Source organism: Panthera leo, chromosome B1, assembly GCF_018350215.1.
Source record: "Panthera leo isolate Ple1 chromosome B1, P.leo_Ple1_pat1.1, whole genome shotgun sequence".
NCBI classification, from domain to species: Eukaryota; Metazoa; Chordata; class Mammalia; order Carnivora; family Felidae; genus Panthera; species Panthera leo.
This window is the reverse complement of record NC_056682.1, coordinates 170,492,818-170,506,393: the sequence shown is the minus strand read 5'-3', so window position 1 is coordinate 170,506,393 and position 13,576 is coordinate 170,492,818. Positions and strand designations below refer to the sequence as shown.

Here is a 13,576-nt window from a genome sequence, read left to right as displayed (position 1 = left end):
GAAAGCTCACATACTCAGCAAACACTAAGAGCCAATGTTCAAAACATTGTAGAGCAAGGAAAAAAGTATCCAAGGAAAAGTGACCAAAATGATACTCAACTCCACAGAAGACTTCCTAACCCTGGAGTTCCTACAAAAAAATACAAAGTCCAAAGCCCAGTTCCTACGACACACATACCAGGTCTGGGGTAGAGTCTGGGAAGTCTTCGTTTTTTAACTATCTCGACATGATGCTTTGATGCACAGCCATGATTGGGAACCACTGGTTTTACTAGATTTTCTTACAGAAGAAAGTATCAAAATATTTTTTTCATGATAATGGGAAACTTTTTGCTAAGTGCTTTCCATTAATCCTCACGTCCATCCTGAAGTAAGAACTATTATTACGCCTATTTTTAAATGGGCAATTTGAGTCATAAAGAAGTCCAGTCACTTGACGGATGTTACCTAGCTTTTATTTATTTTTTTTTTTTTATTTTTTTTTCAACGTTTTTTATTTATTTTTGGGACAGAGAGAGACAGAGCATGAACGGGGGAGGGGCAGAGAGAGAGGGAGACACAGAATCGGAAACAGGCTCCAGGCTCCGAGCCATCAGCCCAGAGCCTGACGCGGGGCTCGAACTCACGGACCGCGAGGTCATGACCTGGCTGAAGTCGAACGCTTAACCGACTGCACCACCCAGGCGCCCCTTACCTAGCTTTTAAATCAAAGACCCGGGATTTTTTTACCCAAGTCTTATCTGCCCCATATTTTCTTAGCACCTGGTTAACTGGAACAAGCTAAGTCTCTTTTCCACTCTGTAGTCTAAGGATGTCTGTCATATGATTACGTAATTTGCAATACAACACAGGCATTAGTTTTGCACACAGAACTTAAATCTCAAAATTTAGTAATAAATTCTGTATTAAGATTATGTTCTGAAAATCATGTATAAAGTAGTCTATTTAGAGCATTGGGAAGTATCTGGTCAGGTCTGCAGTTATTTTAGTTACCTTCCGATCCGACCAAAGATTAGCAAAAGGTGTGCTTCTGATCTTAGAGAATGGATGCTCCTTCATCAACACGAGACCTTTACCTAGAAAGAAGCTGGACGCAGTGAAGTCCGGCTCATTAGGAATTACTGCCAAGGGCTTCACACGTTTTCACAATTTCAGGCTTTTGTTAGTGTTACTCCATCCGCCCAGACTGCCCCGCCATACCACTCAGACGTGCCAAGTGTTTGTCCTTTGAAGCCCCGCCCAGATATTACCTCCTTCATGAAGTCTTCTCAGAGGCCCTGGCAGAAATAATTATTGATGCCTTTGTAATTTCCAATGCTTCCCTTATCACATATAGCAGGCTGACACTTACCTCAGGAATGCATAGGCCTTATCCTGGCAGAGTCTACACAACATCTCACCTCCTCACCCTTTAGTCTCAGGTTGCCCCAAGTCTTCCTGGTTCTTCCCCACCTCTGAGGTCTCTTTCTCAGGCTCCTTCGTAGGCTCCTTTCTACATGACCACTAGAATACCAATCGTGTTCATCAAGGCTTCATCCTGACTCTCCTCATACTTCATATAAATCTTTTGGTGACTTCAACCACATTCCCAGGCCCGACTACGGAGTATCCTGATAACTCCCACACAGCCATCAGTACATCACCCATTCACTCACCAGACATTCACTGAGACCTACTCTATGTGCCAAATACGCACCATGCTTTGTCTCCAGGCCAGATCTATGTCCATCTATGTCCAACCTACTTGGATCACAACTCCTGGATGTCCATGCCATTAATGCTCTAACCCCTAATGGCATCCATCCCAAGAGGCACATTTCTTCACATTTTCACACAGGTGATATTGAGATGTGTCTTATAAAAATGGCAGCTTAAAAAGTTTTTGGCAACAGGGGTGCCTGGTGGCTTAGTCAGCAGAGCATGCAACTCTTGATCTCAGGGCTGTAAGTTTGAGCCCCAAGCTGGATACAGAGATTACTTAAAAATAAAATCTTAGGGGCACCTGGGTGACTCAGTCAGTTAAGCACCCGATTTTGGCTCAGGTCATGATCTCACGGTTCGTGGGTTCGAGCTCCATGATGGGCTCTGTGCTGACAGCTCAGAGCCTGGAATCTGCTTCAGATTCTCTCTCTCTTTCTTTCTGCTCACACACACTCTCTCTCTCTCTCAGAAATAAAATAAACATTAAAAACTTTTTAAAAAATAAGATAGAATCTTTAAAAAAGTTGGCAATGTGTTTCCTAAAATTTTTTACATGTACTATATAATGGTGACTCTTAAAACAATGGCATCTTAAAATGAATTGCAGAAATTATCTTAATGTATTTCCCTTCCATTGTTCTACAACAGTGCTGTTCACCAGAACTTTGTTCAATGACGGAAATGTTCCATATCTGTGTTAATTCAATACAGTAGCCACTAACCACATGTGCCTTGAAATGTGGCTAGTATGACTGAAGAAAATTTTTAATTTTTAAATTAAAAATATTTAAATTAGGGGCACCTGAGTGGCTCAGAGGGTAGAGCATCCAACTCTTGATTTCACGGTCATAAGTTCAAGCCCCACGCTGGGTGTGGAGCCTACTTAAAAGATAAATTTTAAATTAAAAAACTTTTAATTTTATTTAATTTTAATGAGATTTACCTATATGTTTATCAATTTCTTTACCATTCCTTTTTGCATCTCAGCCCTTCCTCCTAGAATCACGTTCTTCTTCCTGAAGTATATCCATTAAGAAGTATCTTAATAAAAGTCTGTCATGGCAAGTTTTAGATTTTTGGAAAGCAGGGATACCTGAGTAGCTCAGTCGGTTAAGTGTCCAACTTTGGCTCAGGTCATGATCTCACGGTTGGTGAATTCAAGCCCCGCGTCGGGCTCGGAGCCTGGATCCTGCTTCAGATTCTGTGTCTCCCTCTCTCTGCCCCTCCCTCCCTCCCTCCCTCCTCCTCTCCCCCGATCTCTCTCTCAAAAATAAAATAAAACATTAAAAACAATTTAGATTTTTGGAAAGCACATTTTGCCTTTTTCCTGAATGACAGTTCTGCTGGTATACAATCAAACAGTATTTTTCTTTTAGTATTTTGTAGATATTTTTCCATTCCCCATTATTGCTGTTGAGAAGTCAGCTGTCAGCTCATTATTCCCTTGATGAACAATTACCCTTTTCTCCTGGTATGTTCTTAAGATCATCTTTATTTTGGTGTACTGAAGTGTTCCTATATGGAGACATGGATTTCTTTTTATTAGTTTATGTTGTGCTCCCCTCATCTGTCCATAAGTTACTTGAATTTAAGGAACACTGCTCATTTATGTCCTTCATAAACTCTAAAAATTATATACTAGCTCTTCAAATATAATGTCCCTCCATTTGTTATTATCTTTCTGGGGCTCTGAACATATCTCATTACAGTCTTTCTACCTTTCAACTACACTTTCATGTTTTTCTTCTCATTTCTATGTTACATCCCGATTCTTTCAAATCTTCTTTTCTAGTTCATTAATTACCCCTTCAGCTATTTCTAATTATTGAATTATTTTAACAGTTACAACTTTTTCTTTAGGTGCTGTTTTTGTTTGTATTTTTCAAAGTCAGCCTAGTCAATTTTTTTTTCAGCAACAACAAAAACACCTAGATTTATGTTGCCCTTGTACCCACTCTTCACCCCCGCACCCATTTTATTGAGATATAATTGACACATAACACCATATCTGTTTAAGGTGCTTAAGATCTACCATTTGTATATGTTGCAAAATAATTACTACAATGAGTTTAATTAACATCAGTTACCTCACATAGTTATCAATTTGTTTTCTTCTGATGAGAACTTTTAAGACCTACTCTCTTAGTAACTTTCAAATATAAAATACAGTATTGTTAACTGTAGTCACTATGCTGCATATTATATCCCTGAACTTATAACTAAAAGTCTGTACCTGGACCACTTTCACCATTTCCCCACTCCTCTCCTCAAGCAACCACCAACCTGTTCTCTGTTTCTAGGAGTTTGGGGTTTTTTTTAATTCCACATATAAGTGAGATCATACAGGATTTGTCTTTCTCTTACTTTTTCCCTTAACATAAAGCCCTCAAGGCCCATCCAAGTTGTCACAAATGGCAAGCTTTCCTTCTTTTTATGGCTACATAATATGCCTGGTCAATTTTTATCTCACGCTCTCTGTACTGATTTGTGAGTAACTATTTTATTTCTTAAGGCATTTCAAACATAGTTATTTTATATTCTGCATCAGATCATTTTCATACGTAAAGTGCTCAGGATTCTAAATTTATTGTTTTTTGTTTCTGGTGACTCTCACTCTTGGTGGTTTGTTTTCTAGAAGAATTAGAGATCTTTTTTTCTGAATTCATATTTGGTTGATCTTAGGAGAACCATAAGGTCCAAAGAAGGGAATGCCTTCCTCCAAAAAGGACTTGCATTTGCTTCCCCCAAAAGCCAACGGGCGCTACCTACCTGGGCCACCTTGGGGTTTTTTATAGGTCCTAGCAAAAGGCAGGCTCGTCCACCTTGCCACTGACCCAAGGCTCAGTCTCCAAACACAGTGGAGATATCATCATTTGCCCTTGTGGCAACCTATCTTTTGTGTTTGTTTATATACAAAGCTCTCAGCTTTGGTTTAATTTACCCTTAGATGATGGTTGATCTAATCGAGGTAGGAGATTTTGGAGATGTTTTAGCTCCTGTGATCCCAGAAGTACATTAAAAAATGTTTTATCCAGATTACAGTGGGGAAGCATGTCAGAGTATCCAATCCACTATACTGCTGGAAACCTAAGTCCCCTACTAATCATCTTCCCTCAAAACCTACTTTTCCTCCTTTGTTCTACATTTTGCTCAATGGCACCATTCAAACTCATCCAAATCAGAAACCCAATATAGCAGGTACCAATGGCCCCTCTCCTCCCTCCACCTATCCCATGTGCAACAAGGTACCAAATCCCACCTTCTTGCTTGATCAAAAGTGAGTTTGCATTCATGTTTTTGATTGGCATGGCATCTGGTAGTATAATTTTAATCATCAAGGACAAGTAAGAAAAATAAATAAAACTAAATTAAACAACCAAATCATGCATTCCTGCCAAAAGAAGGTGCTTTTGAAGTTTTGAATACAGGGAGGTGGAAGGAAAACTGAGTTACACACAGATCTCAAAAGAACTAAAACTTTGGTGTTAGAACCATAATCACATTTCCAAAGAGAGGTTTAAACAAAATTATCTGTCAAAATTATCAAACAAAATTATCTGTCATGACAAATTAATGTTAATTTGAATTTTATTGGTTTTGTGGCTTTGTTGAATTTACTCTATAAATTTGTCATTGTTTAATAGTTATATAAGAGCTGAAGCATAAGGAGTTTATACCTAGTTTTATGTTTGAGCATATTTAAGCTACTTCATAATAAAAATATTTATGTTAGTACTGGGGATTTGTAAGAAATTTTTTCCTTTAAATAAAGAGGCCCATAAGTTATTGAGATTTAAGGAACACTGGTCTTTATATACTTTGCCACCTTTGATATCCATCCTTCTCTCCATAACTCAACAGACAGAAATGGAATACAACAGCACAAGCAAGAAATCATTTACTAAACTCCAATTTCTCCTCAATTCTCCAGTTGTTTGAATTAGCTTAAGACGGATGAATCTCTTAAAGCAGGATGCTTTGTTTCTTTCCTCGAATAGTGGCAGTTTCTAATATGTAAGACGTATGCTCTCCCCAGATCCTACCATCACCCACTTCTACCTAAATCTATAAAATGGCACAAACGTACCTGGCAACAGTACAGCAAATGAAATGTGTCAAACAAAGGGCAGTCCTTGCCTTAAGGAAGTCCATTTCCTGGTTGGGCTTCAGTAACCGGGAATCTGGGTAAGTACTGCACTGTTGTTCTGAATGAGTACAAGAAACTCCCAATCATTTCTTTTTAACTTCAATATTCTTATTCTTTATGGACTGATGGACTGTATTTCCTTCGGCCATCATGTATTTCATTTTAAAAGTCCCTTCTACCGATACAAAACTTTCCCTCTCCAGCATACTGGCCTATCTGTCAACATCTTTTATTTCTCTTTCCACAAGGTCCGACTCAATCAGAACCAGAAGGGAAGTCACCACATACCCATGCCATCTGCTACTGGACAGAATGTTGAAAGGGCTTACCTAGAGTCACACAGCTGATGGGCACAGATCAGAACCTGTTTCTATCCAGTTTTGCCACCAACCACAACTCTGTGACTCCTCTGACTCATTTTAAAACATTAGTAGCTTGGGACGCCTGAGTGGCTCAGTCAGTTGAGCGTCCGACTTCAGCACAGGTCATGATCTCACAGGTGACAAATTCGAGCCCCACATCAGGCTCTGTGCTGACAGCTCAGAGCCTGGAGCCCACTTCAGATTCTGTGTCTCTCTCTGCCTCTCCCCCTCCCCCCGTTCATGCTGTCTCAAAAATAAAAATAAACATTAAAAAAATAAATAAAATATTAGTAGCTTGAACTAGGACTTCAAATTAATGAAGTCTTTAAACTTCTTTCATTTTTAAAAAGTCAAAGAATTGGGTAGTTTGTTAATAATAATTTGAGGATACCCACAGTGGATGAAAGAACAACTTGAGTTTCAGTTAAAATCTAAAGAAAAGTTTCTCAAATTCTAAAACCTAATTCCAGCATTCTTTTTGGAAATGTTTTTTTATTGTTTTCATTTTTGTTTTTTAATCAGAGTACATTAACTCAGGGGGAAAATGAGATTACCTCTTTATTCAAAGAAAAAAAGAGAACATTCTACCGGATGCATAAAAATAACATGCATGTAACTCTAATTCAGCAGTTCTCACATTCAGATCTGGGGTGGGACACAAGAATATGCATTTTATTTTAATTGGATTATAGCTGACACACAATTTTACATTAGTTTCATGTGTATAGCACAGTGATTCCACAACTCTATACCTGAGGCTATGCTCACAAGTGTAGCTATCACCCATCACCATACAACACTATTACAATATCCCTACGCTGTACCTTTTATCCCTGTGACTTATTCATTCCATAACTGGAAGCCTGTATCTCCCACCCCCCTCACCCATTTAGCCCATTCCCTTCATTCCCCTTCCCTCTGGCAACCTTCAATTTGTTCTTTGTATTTATGGGTCTGTTTCTGCTGTTTGTTTGTTTTGATTTTTAGATTCCACATATAAGTGAAATCATATGGTATTTGTCTTTCTCTGACTTATTACACTTAGCAGAATACCTTCTAGGTCCATCCCTGTTGTTGCAGAAATATACATTTTTAACAAGCACAAGTGATTATAATGCTGATGGTCTGAAGGCCACTTGATAGGAAGCACGGATCTATACAATTTCTTTAAATTAAGTTAATTTTGGTATTTCTTCCTAATCAAGAACGTAAGGCCAAGAAAAGGAGGAGGAGAAAGGAGAGGAATAACAGAGAACCCAAATGAAAAAAAAAAAAAAAAAAGACAGACATGATGTTACCCTTCAAGTACATGGAAAAATGGCTTTCATGGAATGACGGTCCTAAACTCCGACCTAAATTATTCTGAGAGCTGCTGCAAAGAATTTTTAAAACCAACTCAGAGCTGAAATGGCACTAGCACCCAAGGAACAGGTGAAATCAAAGACAAGTACAGAGTTTGGCAGATTTCAAGCCCTCAAGAAATATTTGTTTAATTAAGAAGCAACCCTGACTCTAGCTGGAAATCTATTTAACCGCAGAAGTGAAATCATAATTAATATGATCACATCTCATTTTCCCTCTGTGTCTGTTTCCTCGGGGCATCTATAATGTCTGAATTGAAAATGGAACAGTAAGTATTATAATAACAACATTTGTCGGAAAGCTCATCCTAATTTTTGTGGTTCATGAATTGATGGATATGCCTTTATTAATTCTTTTCAGACTTTTTCAAAGAAATCTGAACTTTTAAAATTACATACATTATCCACCTTAAACCAAATGATCCTGGCAAGCAAAACCTTCTACTGGAAAGGACAGTAGGGAAAAAAAGAAAAGGGGAGGAATAGGAGGTACAACTAATTTAAGGGAAAGAAATCAAGAGTAAACAAGTCAGGAATTAAACGTAGCCAGAAATACAAATTGCTACTTCAAGGTCCAGATATTATACCATGTTTAATAGGGTGGGAGGGCGAAGAACCCCAACAGACTTATTTAGAAGATGTGAGTATCCTGGGGGAGGGATCTCCCCATGCTCTACAAATCTACCACCAGTCCAGCTCACTCACTCACTCATTCATTCATTCATTCATTTCTTTTACTTCCTTCATTTCAGGACAGCAGTTAGCAGTGTTTATTTTATTCCTTACATCCAAAAGAAGATCTTCATGTTAAATCAGGAAAGAAGGCTTTTATTTACAAATTAATGCTGCCGCAAAGCCGAGCACACGGTTTTCTTTCACAGAAGAGTGAAGTATTATAGGAAGTAATACTCACGGCTTTGGAGTCTGAGAGAAATGTGCTCAAATCCTGACTGCATCACTTATCTGTGTGACCATAAGACTCATAATTTAACTTCTGAGTTGGTTTCTTGCTCCATAAAATGGGAACCAAGACATCCACCAGGATAAGGGACAGAGTGTCCTAAATGACCTAGCACAGTGCCCGGCACATAGCAAGTGGCCGTTCTAATTGTTATTTCACACGGGCTGCATTTGCCTGAGCACCCCACAATGTTCTGTCTGGGCAGGTCAGTCTAAAGCAAGTATATCCCCCAGTCTATTTTACAGCCTGTTCCAGGCTGCAAAGAGCTCCCACACGAAGCCCTCCTCAAACGACTATTTAGCACCAGGCCTTTGGGAACTGTGTTCTGTTCTCTCCCAAACACAGATGAAATGAAAGTCATTCTCAGGCTCTCTCAAAGAGACATTCACCTTCAAAGAGCAACGAGTCTATCATTTTCGCTACAGTGAAGGAAGCCAAAGAAGTGACTCCCAAATTACCACCCTTAGAGCGAGCCAATCCCACACACCTCGGTAATAAGTGGGAGAGTGGAAGGAGTAAATAGGAGAGGCGTGCTGGTAAATGTGCTCTACCCCTCCCCCTTACCACCTGCTTGCACACACATCCGCTCTGATGTAGGAGTCCTCTTCACATCTGGACCCAGCCAGGATACGCCAAGAAACAATATAAAGTCAGCGGAGAAGAGGCTACCAGTTCTTACCAAATTTCCACAACCCTTGGGTAACAGCGACATGTTCCAAAGCCCTCTTCCAAGGCAGTCCTATCTGCGATTAAGACAGATGGATAACATGAGGGACAAGGGCACTGACTCCTAAGCCAGGCTGCGTGGGTTCAATACCTGGCTCCATTCCAGGTATTGTGTGTGGCTTTGGATATGTCATGCCGAAGGGACACAGTGATAGCACCTAACTCGCAGGGCTGCGGCAAGAACTGCACGGGTTAATACATGTAAAGTGCCTGGGTTAGCTATTATCGTCACTATGAAAGCATTACACCCAATTAACAAGGCCAAGTGTACAAGAGGACATGCTCCTCTCAGAAAAGAACTGCTGTATCCTCAGAAAGAGACACCCAACTGGAGTTCTTTAAATTGAATCATATTTTAGACACACTAGAAGGTCACTCTGGTTTGTCTAAAGCAGCGGCTCTAAGCCAGGGTAGCATCAGAAGAACCTGGAAAGCTTTTCCCAAAGGTGCATGTCTGGGCAGTAGGTCTGGTCTGGAGCCCAGAATTGTATTCTGACAAAGCAATGTCACTCTAAGGCCCACCTGGAGGTGAGAAACACTGGTGGAAAGCAAGTCCCAACCCTACCAGACCAGCCTTTCTTGGCAGGGTGGGGGTAGTTAGGGATGTTTCAAGAGTACCACTGCCCACAAAAATGTCTCTAAAACCTGTTGGCTGCTGCCTGAAATTCCTTTAGCAGGAGGATCCTGATATGGGAAACAAAGGCAAAAGAAGAAATTAAATTTCCTTACTACTTACAGTCCAGTGGTAAGTCCTTGAGACAGGCAGAGTGACCTTCCCCTGGGAGCTCAGCTGCCTCGATGCGGACACTTTGCTAAGGGACAAAAGGCAATCTTAGCTTAACATTATCCCCCCCCCCCCCCCACCCAGGATCCTGGGAGTCTACTTTCACACATAGAAATTCCTTTGGGAACTTCCATTATCTCTACCCCCCAAGATACAGGTTTGCAATCATCCTCCAAGCATATGGCCTCACTGATATACATCTGGAGGGTCTTATGACTGAAGTTTTACTAGATAGTACTTTATGATCTTTTCCTAACAATAGTTAGCCCCCTCAAGGTCCTCGAAACCTTGCTGCCAAAATTCCTTAGAGATGTATGCTATGCTATCCCTAACCCCCTCCCAACCTGAAGGTATACAATCAGTCACCCGTCACAACCCCAGCGCAGCTCTTTCTGCCCATGGGTCCTGTCCTGTGCTTTCATGAAACTACTTTTTTGCACCAAAGACGTCTGAAGAATTCTTTCTTGGCCGTTCGCTCCGAATCCCAACATTTCCACTTCAGTTCCCATTACACAAATCAGAAATATATTCTAAACTAGAAAAGGAACTCATATTGGCTAAGCAACTATATAGCATGTCAGGCCCTTTACGTGTATGTCCTATTCTTCAAAATCGCCTCACGGCAGTTACTGTACCAAGGACGAACCGGAGGAGCAGACGGCTTCTGAAGCAGGGCCAACACCCCACCCCAGGTGAGTCTGCCCACTGCACGACACCACCTCCGGGCCTATCACCTGCGCTCAGGAAGCCTGGACACAGTTCTAAGTCAAGGACAAACCCACCCCCGGTCTTTCTGGATTGTACTGAACCGGGAATAAGTTGAATTTAAAGACGCAGGAAGGAGTCCTCCACTCACCCTTTGCCTCCTCTTCCAAGGAAAGATTTTAGGGCAAATCTCAAACACCGAGCCTTAATGCCATATTTGTACAACTGAAATGTGTTAGCTTTTAAGTCTTTCTTTTTTCTTATAGACAAAAGGAAAGAAATAGATGAAAAAGAAAGAAGAAAAATGAAAGAAAATGGAAATAGATAAAAAATGGGGGTAATTGTCCAATATACCTCAAAAAAGTTACTATGAATCCCAAATAAGATCACAATATCCAGTTACTTGAGCCAGAACTTACTGAACTTAATGCCAAGAACACACCATCTTCCAACAAACACTAGGGATTCCCATTTTTCAGATCAGAAAACGGAAGTAGGAAAAGGTTAAAAAAACTTGTCTGAAAACTTGGTTTGTGAATGGAAATTAAAACCCGGGACAAAATCTAGGCTTTCCAACTCTTATGCCTAGTACATTATTTTGTCTATAAAATCACTACATAATCTGTCAAGTGTTATAAAAATATTACCTTCCCCCTTATTAGGAAAATCTCATGAGTCACAAAGTGCCTCAAAGCTGAAGAAAAAGGAAAGGGATGCAGATAATCTATAAACTGGGATCTCATCCTTGGAAAAATAAGAGAACTTTATAAACCTATTTTCAGCTTAATGAATAGAAAATAAATAGAAGCATCAAAAGAAAATGAAGGCAATCAAGAAATAACATTAAGGAGAAAAACAATAGGCTTAAGGAGAAACAATGCTACTTACTGGGAAACATCAAGGATGAGAAACAGGGAAGTGATTCAGACAACTGTAAGACAAAGACCCAAGACCCAAGACAAGCTGGCTGTAAGGAAGGGAGGGTGGTCACAGGTGCTGCCGGCCTGGACCAGGAAGAGGGTTGAGGTCACCAAGCCACAGAAAGGAAATGACGGAGCTCCGCTGCCTAAGCGATTAGTCAGAATGTGAGGAACACCACGCTTCCTCCCATTTCCCCTCCCTACAAATGCTAGAGCATTACCAGACATTCCTTCTTAACAGAGGGGATAAGTTTTTTAATACCAGATACAGGAGACAGAATTTTTCTCTCCACACTACATCCTAGTAAGCAATTAGGATGCCAAAGGAGACTTCAGGAAGCTGAACACAGCCACAGAAATAACCATCAGTCAGGAGATGGGATTCCAGATGTGGCCCCACCAATGCCCTGGCTATGCCACCACAGGCAAATGCCACAGCAACCAGACCATCAGCATCAGCATCCAAGTGAAGGGCTGACAGGACGATCTCTCGGAGGCACCTTGGTGCTGCTCTCACCAATGGTAAGGACTATGGTGAGGTCTCCAATGTGCTAACCCAAAGAGAGGGAGGGAAGGAGGAAGAAACTGAAGATGACAACGGTGCTTAAGGCTCAACTAGCTTTTAAAAACTGTAAATCCAAAACACAAAGAAGACTAATGGACCTGAAAAAAATGATATCATTTATTGAGCCACCACTATGTGTCACACATGTATTAGCTGATTTAAACGTCACCACAGCCCTCTAAGGAAGGTCGGTGACACAGCTAGTAGTTAAACTGAGATTTGAACCCGGCCTCCAGAGCCTGATCTCCTAACCACTAGACACACAGAAATAACTCAGGGATAAGACGACCCAGCTAATTATATGACACCTCTGTTCTATGGCTGAAATCCTATCAACTCAAATTGACAGCCTGAATTACAGAATGCTTCCAGTTTCCCTGGGGAAAAGGAGGTGACCAGTCTGGAACTAGAATCTGACAAACAGCTTGAAGGAAACCAAGCCCTTCGTGAACATGGCTCCTTGATTCTAGAATCTTTCTCCTTGAGAGCACACCTCAACCCTCTTTCAAAAGTGCAGCATCGCAGCTAACCATTGACAAGGAGGATCCCATCCAGTGAACTCATTTACTCGAGTAATGTTCTGTGGAACCCAGAAATGTTAAAGGGGCAACTCCAGGTCATTCAGGTCATTAGAGGGCCAGGGCTAGAATCTGAGCTGCCCAGACCCCAGTTTCACTGGTTCAAATACTTTAAAACCAAAACCTATGTCTTAGCCCTTATTTTATTCTGTATCTTTTATGAGAGAAACTTTCAAACACATAAAAATATAGAAAGTATCAACTATATTTCAATTAAAAAAGAAAATAGGGGCACCTGAGTGGCTGTCTGTTGCTTATTCAACTCTTGATTTTGGCTCAGGTCATGATCTCGAGATTCATAATTTCGAGCCCTGCATCAGGCTCTGCACTCGTGGTGTGGAGCCTGCTTGGGATTCTCTTTCCCTCTCTCTGCCCTTCTCTCTGTCTCCCCCCACCACCAAAATAAATAAATAAATAAACTTAAAAATTAAAAAATAAAAAACTTAAAGTATCTACTATACATCAATAAATTTTTTTCAACTTAAAAGTAGAAAGAATTGGGGTGCCTGGGTGGCTCAGGTGAAGCATCCGACTTCGACTCAGGTCATGATCTCACAGTTCATGGGTTCGAGCCGTGTTAGGGTCTGTGCTAACAGCTCAGAGCCTGGAGCTTGCTTAGGATTCTGTGTATCCCTCTCTCTCTGCCTTTCCTCCATTTGCACTCTGTCTCTCTCTGTCTCTCAAAAATGAATAAACATTAAAAACAAAAACTTTTTTTTTTAAAGAATGAATGAATCCCCACACAGCCATCTGCCAGCTTCAACAA

The 13,576-nt window shown here is 40.6% G+C and overlaps 1 protein-coding gene across 9 annotated transcripts in view; it reads right to left on the bottom strand.

The window, feature by feature from the left end:
- APBB2 (amyloid beta precursor protein binding family B member 2) overlaps window positions 1-13,576 on the bottom strand; it is a 383,377-nt gene that overhangs the window by 309,970 nt on the left and 59,831 nt on the right. Inside the window, exon 1 of one of the 9 annotated variants that reach the window (XM_042936516.1) lies at window positions 9,995-10,027. The exons of 7 other annotated variants lie outside the window; for them this stretch is intronic. The gene's annotated coding sequence lies outside the window, so the exon portion shown is untranslated. Of the gene's footprint in view, window positions 1-9,211; window positions 9,320-9,994; window positions 10,028-13,576 lie in introns of those variants that run through there. One more of the 9 variants, XM_042936519.1, reaches the window with a different exon arrangement.